The sequence below is a fragment of the Empidonax traillii genome, unplaced genomic scaffold (assembly GCF_003031625.1).
Source record: "Empidonax traillii isolate 1590-97213 ecotype Southwest subspecies unplaced genomic scaffold, ASM303162v1 scaffold764:size1210623, whole genome shotgun sequence".
Taxonomy (NCBI): Eukaryota; Metazoa; Chordata; class Aves; order Passeriformes; family Tyrannidae; genus Empidonax; species Empidonax traillii.
In genome coordinates this window covers 578,993-595,534 of record NW_020955957.1, presented here as the reverse complement: position 1 = coordinate 595,534, position 16,542 = coordinate 578,993, and positions in this window count along the sequence as shown.

Sequence of the window (16,542 nt, the reverse complement as noted above, 5' to 3'; positions counted from 1 at the left end):
AGCCCCTCTGTGAGGCCTCTTTCAGTGCAATACTGGCAAGGAGGTGAAATGATATCTTTGTTCCTCACGTTTTAACCTCCTGTTCCTTCCCAGTGCCAAAATGCAAAGTTTAGAATGGTGTGCAGTGGCATGCAGCTGTGAAAACAGAACGATTTTTGAACATGATTACATTGAAAACCAAATTTGCTATCTGCTCTCCAAGGTGAATATTCAGTGCATTTTTTTTTCCCCTTACCCACTTAACCTCTGAAATGTAATACATTTGCAGAGAAAAAAATCCCCATCATTTGGCATCTACTGCCTGCATTCCTTTGTGTGCTTTCCAGCATCCCCAGTGATCAGGGCTAAGTCTTTTATCAGATTCAAGACTGTAATAAGCAGTGGAAATAGAGTGGGTTCATCTTCTCTTGTCCCAGTCTCATTTACGCCGGGTGGGATCAGCTAAGCTGTGCCTGATGCGATGAAACCATCCCCCTCAAAATATTTAGACTTTAATTTTTGAGTCCCTACAGGGGCATTCTCCGCAGTTCTGAAACAAAAAAACAATTTGGCATCATCAATTTGTTTCGTGGTGTCTAGGTGGGAAACACAATATTCAACATTTGGGTAGAGCCTTATTCTGTAATTTTGTTTACTGTGTTTGTAGATGTATTTTCATCAAAACACGCTGAAGAAGTATGTTCATTTTTGTTCGTTTTTTTTTTCGTGGTTCAGTAGAACCAGAAAAAAATGTGAGCCACAAACCTGAGAAAGGTGTTTAAATATCCCTGAAATAAACAAGTTCAATTTTCGAATTGTAATTCAATGTTCAAAACAGATGATGACTAAACACTTTTACTAATTGCATAACTATGTATCATTTAAATAATCACATAAATAGAGTTGATTAAGAATGACTGATCTTTAAGAAAGCAATCAAAGTAGCACAACCAAAACAACACTGGAAGAAAGGTGGCAAAATGTTACATTGCCACGAGGAGTTTCCAAATGTGCTTGCGTGCACGGATTTAAGCCCCACAAATCTAAATGTAATAATAAGCACATAACTAATTCCTGCTGATTGCAGCAGAAATGCCCATCTGGGGAAGGCAAATGGATTTTACCTCCTGTCAGCTCCTCAAATCAGTGGTGACATGCTCTGCTTATACCAGGTCCACTAATGAAAAACCAACTTTGCACTGAGTTCAGCCCCCCAGGAGTTTCCTCCAAACCACACAGTGGGAAGTTCTGCATCTCTTTCGTGTCCAAGCAAGTCCCCCGATGTTTTACAGAGGTAAAAATTTAAATATCCCCAAATAATTGGATTTATTTTTGAATGGGGAGTCAAGGCAGCACAAGGAAGGCAGGTGCCTGTCTCCCCTTACTAAGATACTTAACGAGAGGGTGACAAATTTACAGAGACAAGAAGACCTGAGCCTACAAGAAATATTATTTCATGAAGGTATTTCAGGTTCCAGAAATTTGCAACCTTTTCTATATGATTTTTGGGGGTTTTTCTAGCTGCAATATTATATTATTATATATTATAGTTATATATCATAATTACCAATTGTATATATTATACATAATATATATTTTGTCTTGATATGATTAATTATACAATAATTAATTGTACAATTATAGAATATATAATTATATATATTTTATATATATTGTATATAAGATAAAACATTATAAATGTTCTAACAGAGCCATGTATGCATACTCTCCTTAAACAATGGATTTTAAAATATCTTGTTGTTTACACTTCTCATGAAAGGATGATAAATATACAAATGGATGAAGTTTGAACATCAAACAAAAACTGGGTTAGTTTTTAAATTTTTCTGCACCAAACATTGCTTCAACACTAATGAAAAGGGAGTAGGGGAGAGAAGGGAATGAATTATTTCCATCTTCCAGAAGCTGCCTAATTTCTTGGATTGAAAACTGGGGACTCCTATTTTTATAATACATAAAATAAACATATTATAAATAAATATAGAGAACTTGAGCATCTTCTCAAACTCGAGTCCAATTCTGGGACCATTAAAAAATCAATATGTTATCTGTCACTGCCTTAAAAGGTCCAGGCTTTAGCCCAAGTGTTTTAGGTTTAAAGCACCTTAAGATATTGATTTTTTCTTTTTTTTTTAACCCCAATGTTGTAAAAATAGCGATGTGTCATAAAACCTGTCTAATTGCAGGTGACTTTGCTTTTCCTATAGACCCGTGAGCGAGTTTTCAAAAGCACGTGCGTGAGGAAGCACCTTAGGAAGTTCTTTAAAAACTTGTGCCAACGTTCAGCAGCAAAACCCTGCTGCTAAAATTAGGAACCCTGTCTGTGTGTCAGTGCTTTTCAGAGTCTCTTTTGGGTTCTCCACATACCGGCTGCCCAAGGGAACTCATGAACACTGTGCTGGAACTTTCTCTCAGCCGTTTTTTCGGGAGCTCAACTTTGGCACTGCGATTTTTTTTTTTTCTTTTCCCCTGAAGTCAAACCGTACATTTATTTTGAAAACTCGAATTTAATATTTTTAGGAGCCTTCTTTCTTAATGTATTATCATTTCAAAAGGAAACGGTGCCATTACTCCACAGAAGAGAATTAAAAAAATAATGCTGGCAATAGTGAGGTAGTAAATGAGTAAATACAGTAATAAAACAAATACTTTCTTTTTGTATGGAATATACTCAGAGAAACAACTTCTTTTGTTCTCGGAGACATATCTTCCAAATGATTTCTTTATCTAAATTCTTCATAATTACATGCAATGACTCTATTCTTCTATCCTAGCGCAAGATTTAAATAATAAAAGAATCCTAATAGACTGTAATTATTGTAATCTATCTGCAGATATTAAAAATATTTTCGAGAGGAGAGCATGTTTTTAATTACTGGGAATACAGTGTTACTGCTTGGCTTCAGCAGCCAAAGATTTGGGATGAGAACAAGGGGGGGGCACACCAAGAGCAGCCCAAGCTCTGGTGATGCTGCAATCCCCGTGCCTGATCCCGGGCTCTGCTGAGCTCACTCGCAGATTTTTCCAGGGCCAGAACTAAAGAACAAAAGATTTAAAACACTCCAGAAAGCAAATCCTTCCTTTTGGCTTGTCAAACCCTGCGTACTTGTTTTACAATTTATCACAGCTGGTGTTCCTGACCTCAGCCTACGAGAGCCCATGGAGGTATTTTGATGTTCCCTTTCAAATGGAATATCTTATCCAAAAGTAATAAGAAGCATTGATTTGCCCTGGTTTTTTGTCCTTAACATTTTAAATGCTGAATGGTTTTATTTATTCCATCTCAGGTGATTTGCTTTTCTGTCCAAACTAATTCTGTCCCCTGAACTTCAGTGTTTTTAAATAAAATAAACCAGCATAAATATAAATTATATGTTACTGTCTATGTTATTTTTTGGTTTATATCAACATTAACCTCCACAAAATAAGTGACAGCATGTTTCAAATCAAACTTTTATAAGACATAGCCTCGGTGACTTTTGGAATACTTTAAGCCTTGTGAATAGTTTCTCCTGTCGGTTGAGGGTTGAAAAGTCCCCAAGTGATAACTTGAACTGTGTCAGGGGCAACACAATTACTTTTATTTTACTTAAGTGTGTCTGTAGGAAAATTAAGTGCCAGAGTAGCAAAAGGGGATGGGAGCAATGAATGGTGCTAAAATTTATAATAAAAATATCTTTGCTGTATCTCCCTTTTTAAGGGACAGAAATCAAAACATATACATTGCACTTAAGTAATCAAGAGAAAATAATCCAGCCCACTTGTTCCTTTGTTTTTGCTTCTTTTTTTTCTGTTTTACCCCTTGACACCTGGTGTGGGTATTGCCTGTTGGGTCAAGCAGAGCATTTCCTAAATACCTGATCCATCTCCCATGACTGTGGATCCTTTTGCTGCAGTTCTCTTTTCAAGCACTTCAAAGAACCCCAAAGATCTCAGCTCGTGTTGAAACCTATTCACAAAAAATAAGTGTATTCTCACTGCATTTTCCTACCTGCTTGTAGGTGATAATTTTGCTCTGCTGCTTTCCCACTTTCTTGAGGATGACACTCTCTCTCTCCCCAAACAAACCTGAACCTATAATTCAAACATTAAGATATAATAACTAAAAACCATATTTTATATTTATTTAATTGCATATATATGATGTATAAAATATAGAGAGAAGATACAGAATTTATCACAATGTTTTATTTTTTACTCTGTGTTTGCGAGAAATACACTATTCATAACTGTTTAAACCAACAAGCAATATTTGGAGCCTTCTTCTCTGGGGTAGATCTTTGCAACTGTTCAGGGTCACAAATCAGTGGGGCACAACTTTAGATTTGCATGTAGAATTGTGATCTGGAATATTAATTTTCAAGGAGTTTACTGCATATGGATTAACCAAAAAATAAAGTGACCATAGTACTCCCACTAGTTAGAAGTTCTTGGGAATAAGAAAAGACGAGTTTTTATCATTTCTTCACTTGATCACTTCTATGAAGATAATGGGGTGGAAAGGTCTGATCTAAATTTAATGAAGTTTGCCAAAAGTCTGAGTCAATGCAAATGGATTTTGGATCTGATTCCTCACATTTTAATACACAATCTACTGTTTTAGAAACTATGAAAATCTAACTGCTATTGCCCTTTGAAAACTTTCTTATGAAACTTCTGATTGCAGTGATATTGGTAAGACATAGGTCCTGCTGATTTTAAGGTTCTAAGAGCCCCTGAAAATTAGAGATTTAAGCATATGCTAAATAAATCCTTGTGGATATTAGTGATGCCGTTGAAATGCTATGTTCATTATCTAAATGTCATGCTGGACATGGAGACTGTTCTGATAATTCAGTAAGAGATAATTAAGGGATTTTTAATATAATTAATAAGTAGGAGGTTCTGACCCTGTTATGGATAAATAAGAATTGTTTAAAGATAGCTGAAGATGTACTTTTAGCTAAGAGTACTGCAACAATTCTAAAATTACACTGTTCTTCTCCTTTGTCTTGGTTTCACCATTTTATCGTTTATCCTTTTTAAAACAACATAAGTATCTGTTTTCTAATATTCATCATTAATATAGGCAAGAAACTCCTGAAATAATTCATTGTGAATTTTGTTATTAGACATCTATTTTGTTATTAGACATTTATTTCTCCTTAGTAAGTGGGGCATATGAAATTTAACCTTCACCAACCATCTACTGTGGTCACTTTCTTGAGTGCCATAGGAACAAACTTCTTAATCACACTCAGAATATTAATGCTTAAGGGAAAAACATTATTTTATGTCATTTTTACCATTAGAGCAGGCAAGTCCATATTTAGGATTACTTAAATTATTTACAGATTATTCTGGACTATTATTTTTTTAATTGAAATAAGATCATCTTGGTGAAGGGACTTAATAAATATATCCAAGGCTGAATATTTACAAACACAGAGAGGTAATGGTGCTTTCTCAAGAGATACATCCAGCTCCAATTCAGCAGTGCCATCTCTTGTAAGTGAATTTTAAAGGATTTTAAGCAACTGAAGATCCAAATAGGCAAAACAAACCTAAAATCAGCAGATTCTGTCCATATACTCATTACGCTCATTGTCACCACTGTTATCAGTAGTGGACCCACGTCCATCTATGCACCCTGACTGCTTGAAGATGTTCTCAGCAGCCAGAAAAATGTTTAAAAATGCCAAGTAAAAATGTTAACAATGGCTTCCATAATAAATTTGGGGGTTTTTTTTTCCATTTTCCCATGTTTAGGCTGTTATCAAAGCAAATACATTAAGCATAAACCCATGAATATTAAAAATGTAAAGCATCAGAAAACATTTTTATATGTAAGGGTTCTATCTACTGGCTGACATTATACTGACCTCTCCTCTTAAAGCAGTAAAACAGCTTTTTCTGTACCTAAAGTAATTTAAAGTCAGCTAACTGTAAAGTGTATGAAGATCAGCTCTGGCAGCCTTCATATACAGCTGCTTGGCTCAAACACAGACTCATTACTGGATAAGAAAAACAACTTTTATAACTGGAAATTTGAAGAACATTCAAATTTAAATGTTGAAATTACGCCATATTTGGTACAGTGTAGTTAAATTAAAAAGGAACATAGTTAGGCTTTTGGGTTTGCAAATGGCAGGTTTAAAATATTTGCATTAAAACTTACATTTAAATATTATCATAGCAGGGGGAGGTGACCATGAAATTTGGGGAATTTAGAATAATACTTCATCTGAATGAAAAATATTATTTGGGCACAGACCATTCATACTTAAACACACAGACTGATTCTTTCAATGGCAGCCAACATCCTCAGGTCTTTGGCTTTTGATGTGTTTTGAGGGACTTTATAAATTTTTATAAAATGTTGTTGTTTTGGAAGTTCTCATAGGTTCTACTATTTGTGGTGGTTTTTCTCCAACATTTATGATTTTGACAACAAATACTTCAAGCAGAAATTTGTTTATGCTCCTTGATACACTGCTGGTCACTCTCAGATACTGCTCTGAAAATATAATGTACAAAGCAAAACAGAACAACAAAGAATTAAAGGAATCACTAATGCCCAAAAGAAAATAATTGAGTGGGACAGCAATTCCTTGTGAGGATCAAGCTCATAAATTAGGGATTATCAATAAACACCTTATGGATACACAGACAGCATAGATAGAAATGCAGAGAAAACAGAGTATCAGTTGATGAAGTGTGTCACTGCCTAAAATAAAAAAAAAAATCTATATATAAATAATACATTTTATATTATTCAATGCATTTTTATGGTGCACAGTCCCCTCTGTTCTGTTTAGAAAGATATGATTTAAATAGACTCAGTTTCCATGTTCTTGAACACACATTGTTGTAAATTCTTTCCAATGTGCCTTTATTAAGCACTGAAAAATTAGGCTACAGAATCTTGATGATGTATCTTGATTTCAAGAATATTAATTCCCTTTTAAAGAAGTTAATTGCTGTGGAAATTTGAAGTTCATACTCAAAAACATAGAATCCTGAATGTTACAAATTGTTTAGATTCTGTCCTAACTAACCTACACCTCGAGGGATGATACTTCTAAATTATGTACATATAATTTATTATTTATTATATACATATAATATAATATAATATACAATTAAATATAATAATAATTAATTCTATATATTATATATAATATATATAATATATATAATATATAATACATATATAAAAATATATATAATTTAAATATAATTTTAGTCATAATTTAAATAATATAAATATAATGTCATGACACATCGCTTCTGGAGGAAAGCAAGCAATAGAAGCTCCTACAGGGCTTGGGATTATTTTTTGTTGTTGTTGTTTTGTTTTGTTTTGGGTTTGGGTTTTTTTTTTTTAGTTGTAGTTTGGGGTTTTTTTTATTTTCCTAATGGGAACATATGCACTTTCCTTTTAATTGTGAAAACTGTGGGAGATATATACTCTAGTTTAGGCAAATCTGAATCACTTTTTGTGTTAAATGCACAAAATCATGGTTTTACTTCAGATTCTCAGTAAACTGAGCCAAGGGGCTTCCAGGCAAGAATTCAGAATCCTGGGAGTTAACAGGGAAGAGCTTTAATCTGAGCACCAGTTGCTGATTATAAATTTCATACTCTATCATTTTTGGAAGAAAACACTTGATTACCTTCCGCTGACACTGAAGCCAGAAGATGAAGTGGCATCTTTTAAAAGAACAAAACATGAATTTATTATGTGTGTATGTATATTGTAATGTTGGAAATGCTGGTCCTCCTGGTGCAGTTTTTCTGATGTCTGTGTTGGTACTGACTGGTAGGAGGAGGGGTAGGAACCAAACAAAGCTGATTAGCAGTGAGCATGTGTCTCACCCTGCTGAAACAAGTTGTTCTGCAAACCCTCAAACCCAGTTTCTATTATTTTTTCGAAAGAGCTCTTGCTGCCTGTGGTAGTCCTGGCGCTGGTGGTGACACATTAGATGTGACAAACGGTGTAAATGAGAGTTCAGAAGGCCAGGAAGGTTGTGCTGTCACAGTTAACAGAAGGACAATTTTGTGTCTTCGAGCAGGAATATCCTCCGTGAGGGGAAACTTATTTTGTGGTACAAACAGCTCTAAACTATTATGTAATTGGCATCATTTACTCTATATTTATGGCATTATGAGTTTACTGTATTTGGGTTTGCTCAAATAATTTTACATATCTTTGAGAAATTGTATTTTATGTGAAGATTTAATCTAACCACAGCTGCAGCAATATAAATTACACTTAAGACTATGCTGATTGATTATAATCAGTTGTAATCATGTCTTATAATTACATTGCATTCTGGAAGCAAAGGACTTTTAAGCCTACTCAGCACCCTGCTACATAAAGAAGATTAGCTGTTACTTCTGACAATCTCAGCCAACACTGAAATATGCATATAAACACCAAGTTTTATAGATTTATTGTTCAAGAACCAAATTAATTTCTTTTTGTGTCGATGAAAGGCAAAATAGAAATAAAAAAGTCTAAAATTTATTGAAAGGCACACTTGCATAAAATTTCCACATTAAATTATTTATAGGCTATTTAGTTTCAGTATACTAATAAATATAAGGAAAAATCCATTTTCTTGATATCCATCTGATAATTATTTAGTGGTGTCCCACTGTTCAGTCATCAGCAGAGCAGTACAGGATGCACTGAAGGTATAACACGTAAAAGTGGCATCCAAGTGCTGGGTTTAAATCAGCGTTTCAATACCACAGTAAATTCCAAAGACTTTATAGGTGTATGTAATACTCCAGTTTCATTCTGGCAGTCTAATGGATCTGCTTTTCAAAGAAGTCTTATTTATCTTATCTTATTTCAGCCAAGCACGAGGCAGTGAAGCACTTGGCAAGCACAGAGAGCAGACAGGAGCCACCCTCGCTGCCTGAGATCCAGTTGTTGGTTCCTCTGGGTCTGCCTGGGAAAACAGAATTCCTCTGGGTCAGCCTCATAAACTCAGGATGGAAAACGGACCTAAAGGTTCTGGTTGTGTCTGAGTTTCCTGATTCAATCTCATCATCTGTGTTGTTCTGTGATACCAGCCCTGGGAACTATTCCACTATCCCAAGATGTCAGTGGCCAGGCCAGGAGCAAAAGCATAAACACCTGAGCAGTGTTTCACTCGTGTTCCAGAATAGTTTCATTAGGCTCTGATTCATTTCCACTTTGCCTCCAATCCTTTCACCTTTTCATAAATTGTGCTGCAGGAACCCAATCCAGAGGATTACAGTCAGGAACCTAATCCCTGCTCCTGCTGCCCCTTGCAGTAATCTTAGTTCTCAGAAGGAGCAAATAAATACTAGAGCCCTCATCTCAATATTCTTGAGGTAGAGGATCATCTCACAACGTTATATGCTTTCAGCACTATGCAGATTGTTGATATTTAACAAAGCATCCATGATAAATAGCAGAAAGAAGCTCAATAAATACATTTTAGATGGACATGTCATTAGAATATTCAGTGATATCTCTTATCAGATTTTTGCTGGAAAACATTAGTTCCAGTTAACTTGGGTAGGGTAATGTCACAGGGATTAAAAAAATATTTACAGCAACAGGATGACACAAACTGAATAGAATTTACTGGGGAAGTATCTGAACTGATTGATGGGTGTCCAGCAGGTTCCCCCATTGCCTGCAATGATGTCCAAGTGGAATTCCCACTGCAGGTGCCTTCTGGCCTGGTGTGCTGGTTTTCCATCCCAGCATAATCTGAACACGGAGGTGGAGTGATGTATATCTAAAAAGTCCGTTTAATATCAAAATCTGGACCTGAAATCTTAGAAGTACCCTTTTCAATTACCCATAGTCTCAGTAAATTAGCCTTATCTCCTATTTTTTTTATCTTCTCTTAGTTCTACCTTTGTCATTCGCTCATGGGTCATATCTTGGCAGCATTTAAGCAACAAAAATTTGAATTAAAGGTTGATGTCTATAAATTTTTTTCATGATATGTTCTTCTGTCCTTTAGATATAATTTCCATAAAATGCATTCTTTTAAAATTATCACTGCTATTTGCCCTGATCCACGTTGTGTACAACCTAAGTTAAACAATACAGGCAAAACCAGCATATCAGAACCTGTAAATGATCTGTGCTCACACCTATGCAGTAGGTTTCCTCCATTTGTCTGGACATATGCAGTTTATGTCACATACAGTTTACTTGAGGCATAATTTTACAGATTTAATGTAAGTTGCTTCTTAGTAAATGTCTCTGCAAGGTTTCCTTGTGCACCTCTGTCCGTGACGTGAAACTCTCCTGGACATTTCAGAAAACGTCTTCATCTTTAATTTTTTGAGAAGAAAAATTCGGCACACATTCCACAGTTAATCAAATATCATTGTTATTCAAATTACTTATGCAAATCAGCCGTTTGACAGACTCTGTGATCCGAGTGGCTCAAATTGTAGGGCATGTATGCAGTGGGTTGGCAGTTTCAGGGGCTGCCAGTACACGCCTCGACACGCTGAGAACATCAGTAATTGCAGTCCCTGGTGCTTTGTTTTCTGAAGTCCCAGTTGTGCAGAATTGCTCTTCAGTCAGGTCTGATGGGGACAAGTCATGATGACGGGAACAAGAGTCAGGAATTAGAAAGCGCTGCTTACAGGACACAGCCCAGAAAAGAGAAAGCCCTGGAGGGGGAGAGAAAATGTGCATGAGTGAGGAATAATTGGGAGTCAGATGACAGACCTGGGAACAGCTCGGTTTCCAGAGCCAAGAAAGAGAATTAAGCAAAAAGAGGGGCAAATTTTGCATGAAGTTGTACCTTCATGTAGTGCTTATATCTGTGCAGCTAAGAAACAGAGGTTTTTCAAAATTTATTTTATTTGTTTTTTTATTGATGAGGGTCTGGTAGAAAGGAAGAATCAAGGAGTACTCTGGTAGAAGAATTTCAGATTAAGCACCAGTAAATGAAAAGACAGTTTTACAGAGATCATCCTTTGCCCAGGTTTATGCAGCTGAATAAACTTTCAAAGTGTTGCAAAGCACACCAGTCAAAATATGAATGCTGGATGTGTGAATGTGCCTATGGGTAGATATACACTGGTGGTGTTTTGGGTTGTTGTATTTATAAGAGGATGAATGATGGCACATTTAGAAGCCACTTCAATATGTTAAACACCATAAATTACCATGTCTAAAGAAGAGGGGACATTTTTAACTGCACAGCCCATAAACTGCTATAAAACTAGTTGAGCAATATGATGCCAGAATGGGCAAAAATCCAGCTGGATGAGGCACAGCATTATGAAAACAAACTGACCGAGCAGCAAGAAGTAAGTTCCAAAGGAAATGAAATGAGACTGTGCTCCTCATTAAGCTAATAACAACAACAATAACAACAGAAAAGTCTGTCTGCCTGGAAGAAATGTGGATTCCAGTTGGAGCAATCCATAAATTAGGTTTTGTAATTCTTTTTGTGACTTCAATCCGCATCGTTCTCTCTCTAATACAGAAATAAATAGCATCTAATGGGGCCATCTTGCAAACATCAGTACTATCTGGCTCCGAGTTAGAATGATTCACTCCCAGAAGATGATTTAAATTAATGTATTTGTTGTGGAAGTTTTGTGTCACCAGCAGTCTGAGTGACTGAGCTCTCTGTGGTGGTGTGGGTTGTGATCAGAAGTGCTGGAGCCAGTGCAGATGCACTGGGCACGGCCTGACTGCAGGAAGGTGACCCTCCAGAGTGTGCCCTGCTCCCTGGCTGTGCCAGCCTAGTTGACATTTACATTTTATCTAGTGCTTAAGGTTTAAACTATTTTTTTCTGCACACTTCAGATCTGAAGGTACCAGTGCAAGCAGCGCTGCGAGAAACTTCCACCTGCCACAGTCTGATTGAGCAAACATCAGCTGTATGTGCTTGATCCTCCATGACCCAAAGTATCCACACTAGTCTTGCTGCACAAGCATTGTTTCACTTTTAGACTGAATGTTTTGTGGGTTTTTTTCACCTCATGCTGCTTCATTATTCAGCTGTTTAGCCCAGTGTATCAAAATGAAGTCCTTTGTCCTCCTCACAGCAAAAGGGAGAGGAAAGGCCGTGAGCAGCAGTCCTGGTGGAGTGAGCAGTGGGCTCTGGAAGACCTGGCCTGTGCCAGATGATTACATTAACATACCTAGCACTCTGTGATTATTGCAATCGTTATTGCAATATTTCTTATGAACATCCTCAGAGAAGTTTAGAGAACTGAGGGGAGACCTTATCACCTTATCAAAGACTTCCTTGGTTATAAGTTTTCAGTAAATAACATAAAAAGAACAAAATTAATGAAAGTTATGCATTAGTATTGCAAATATTTCAAGAGAATTGTGTCTAAATACAAATGATTTCGTGTGAAAAGGAATGGAGGTACTTGTTTGTAAACAGATGGTACCTGGTTTGATCAGAGGGGGATTATAATGTCCCAGCACCAAGAAATCTCACCTGAAATTCGGACTGACGATCACAGAGTAAGTTGTCACATGAGAATAGATGCAATACAGATTTTAACAGCTGGGAAAGTGAACTAGTGCATATATGGGAGAAAGGGAAAAAAAAGGAACAAAAAGAATAAGTAAATGGTTGAGTAAATAAAGTAACAGTTTTCTGGTTGCTGATGAATGGTCATGGTTGCACTCATCAGCACTGGAAATAAAGATATTACAGCAGTGAAACATTAACCAGGGACAGATTGGGTGTTTTTTTTATTTGTTTGTTTTTTGGTTGTTTGTTTAAGGATAGGGAACATCACATTTTAACAATGCAATGCATTATCCACTGGGTTATGAACCCCTTATGAACTCACATCATGAAGTGGCTGAGAAATGGGTTGTGGTAGGGAAGTGTAGCAAAGAAAACAAGAGAAGAGACTCAGAAATACAGAAAAGGGAAAGACAAACAACCCACTCTCCTTCTGCACCCCCTCTCCCATCTATTCTTTCAGGTTGAGACACCCAAGTCATGAATACAGTTACGAACCACTGAACAAATAATATACAATGTTTTACTAATGTGCAATGACTGCCTTCTACTCGGTGTTCATCTGTTCTTCTGCTGATGCATTTGCCATTTCACTACATATTAGGAGAGGTAAATTTACATCCTGCTCCTTGTACGGTGTTCAAGGCTTGAATTTCGAATGAGATTGATACCCTTGCTTCTGCTTCTGCGCTTGATGTATGATGGTGCTTCCACTGAAAGTGATAAATAAGTTATTGAAATTATAATGATGCGCTAAAAATATCTATACATTTCCAGCTCTGTCTAAAAATCCCTCTGTATGTACATTACAGTGTGTCCAAATCTAGATAAAATGCTGTTTGAGAAAGTGAAGGTCTCAATAAAAATTTCATGGCTTTAATTCGATTATTCTTATATGGACCTGTCTTCCTGCTAACCACATATGTTATCTGAAAACCATAGCCACATTATTATGTTTTGAAACAAGAAAAAAAAAATCAAAAGAAGGTTCTTCTTCAAAAATTGTGAAAGTGTACCTATTTAAAAATGCTCTTGGGAAACACATTCTTGGAATGTATATAGCTTAGAGACACAGGAAATATGAAATAACATAATAAAGTAATACAGTAATTTGGGCTAAGATGGAAATAATATTTTTTGGGTTTTTTTTAAAGCATCTTCATGTAATTCTCCTCCTTTTTTATCTTTACACTTGTAAATAAAACTGTGGTCTTCCCTTTTAGAGATGGGGAAGAAAATTGCATAATAAATAGCACAGCACAACAATGAAACTGTCCCAAGTATCACACAGTTGTCCTGATGTCCTAGAAAGTGAGCCCAGATTTACACATCTAGAGTATCATCTGATATAATATTTAATTATTTGAATTATTACTTAATCCCTTTTTAAATCACAGTGAACCATCAACCTCAAAACAGTACCTCCTTCCCAAGCAATTCAAAAGCACTTAAAAAGCTGTCACTTATATAAATTCCTATGTTATTCATTGGTTTTCCATTCTTTAAAATTGTAAAGAAGGACAATATTTTTTAATATATCTCTAGATTACAAACTATGTCAGGAAAGCTGATGGTCGGTGCAATTAAAAAAAACTATAGGAATGAAGAAAGTGTTTGATTATCAAAATAAATACTTTGTTTTAACTGATCAAACTTGAATCCTTCACTAATACCTCACTTTCCTCTTCTGTGAAATAAACTAATTTCCTCCTGTGTGGGAAATGGGGATACTTAAAATGGTTTATGTTTCCAAGAGTTTGAGATGTTCATAAAGATGGTGCTGGATGAGTGAAGCCTCTGAATTTTTTATTGTACATACAGGACAAAGGTATCTTTTTCAAGTATATTTTATTGTAATTGTTGAATAAATCCTTTGAGTAAAAAGCCAGATTATACTATTTTGCTTCACAGTGGCTACTGTGCTTTTATGCCTTCAGTAGGACAACATAATGGCACCATTAATATTGTTGTGTTCTACAAAATAAACCTGTTCATCACCTTAAAATCCCCTTGGGACAACTGTTGAGTCCTATTTCCTGTTCTTCCCTCCATACCTTTGAATTGTTCTGACCATGCAAGAGGCCAAAGTGATTGCTGCTGGAGATAAATCCCCTGAGAATTGCTATGATGTCTCAGCTGAATTCTCTATATTACTTAAGAAGTTTTCAAAATATTTGTGTGTATATATATCCAGGCATCCACTGGCAGTGGGGAATTTCAGTTCTTGTGCCTGAGACCTAAATGTGTATAAGATAATACAGCAAACTAGGGAAACAGCATAATTAGGGGAAGTCCTACATATCCCACACCTCCTAAAACCTCTCCTTTGTAAGAACACCACCATGTTAAGCATCATGTTCACAGCCAAACAATTGCACTGTTACATTTAAAGGCCAGCCTGGTGGCAGAACGGGATGATGCTGCTCAGGTTCTCAGTTCTTGACTGGTGAATCACCTCCTACCAATTTGTATGTGAACAGGTAGAAATGGTGCTTCCAGTCAGGGTCTTGTTAGAGGAATTTTTCTTCTGTAACTTCTTTCAGGAAATCACCCAACTTATTGCCTTTCCAGTTAAAAACTAATACTGTCACCAGCCAAGATTCAAAACCAGGAAACTGTTGGCAGGAGTTTTCTTTCTAACTTAACCTTGAATAGTGTCCATCATTATTTTTTTTAATTTGGTTTTTGAGAAGAGTTCCCATTCGGGCACCCCATCCTGTGGTACAAGTGAAGAACTGAAGTTTATTTCTTCATTCCAGGGCATTACAGTGTTGCAGGTGGAACTGCTCCTGTTAGAAAATGAATATTAAATTTACAGATTGTGACTCAAGGAGCAGGTCTGTAGTCCAGGCAGCAGTAGAAGAAAGGTTGTGTAACCAGAGCTACACAATTAGGGAAAGTTATGGTAGCTGCATGCTGAGCTCACAAAGTTGATGTTCTTGTTGCTATAAGGGAAGGAAAATTTCTCATATCTTAGCACATAAAATAAAAAACTGTCCAAAGCCTCAAAAATTCTGTTTCCAGCTTTTTCTTAAAACATTTCCTGTGAACTTCTACTTTAAAATGGTTTTTGAAGGGATATTCTAGTGTATATGCTCTGAGGTTAATTTTCCTGTTCAGATTAACTTCTCTAAATGTATGGCACAGAAGGGTTATAAGCTTTACAGATAAAATGAATATAATATTTCAGTAGTTAAGTCCTTGAGTAGGATTGATTGCCTTCCAGCCATAACCACTGGCAGAAGAGGAATATTGTTTCTGTGCTGAGTCTGTGAGGCTGATGCAGGGTCTGGTCATCAGCTGATGACACACACAGAGCACAACCTGTTGGTCAGCCCCAAAGTTAGCTGTGTGTCACCTTCACACTTCCACTCCTGCTCCAGATACACAGGACCAGATTCCTGGCACCAGCCAGAGAAGTCTGAATGCCTCTCTAAATTACCCTGGCTACTAATTGTGCCAAACAGCCATTCTGGTATCCAGGAATCTCAAGGCAGAGTGCAGGTTTGGCCACATTTCCTATGCAAGTCCCAGGCAAGCAGATGGTTGGAGAATTGTGCTGGCATTTGCCCCCTTTTGTAAGTCTATGTGCTCTGGGTGATGCTTCCACTGGTAAATGCAGGCATTAGTGACACTTGGCACTGACAGCAGAAGACAAAGCAGCCTGGAAAAGAAACACTCTCTGTACCTAATGGACAAAATGGGTATAAGAGTTATGTTACACATCCCAGGTACAGCCTGAAAGGTTTTCCACTCTTTTGGACTACTAAACAAGTCTATTCTTGAAGCATTTTCTATTTCAGTCAACTTATTTTAAAATATAGTTAAGGTTAAATGACAGATTTTTCCTGTTTATGATTGTATTTCTTTCACTGAGTTCTCCAGTGAGGTGACAGCAGCTGTGACCTTGCAGTGGATGCCTGACAACTCCCACTGACTGCAGCAGACAAGTTTTGATTTGCTGCAAGGGTCCTGTAGCTTAAAGTTTATTTTAGGTATGCTCTTTAACTGCACTGATCACTTTCCATTTATCTGGTATGATAAAATAACATCC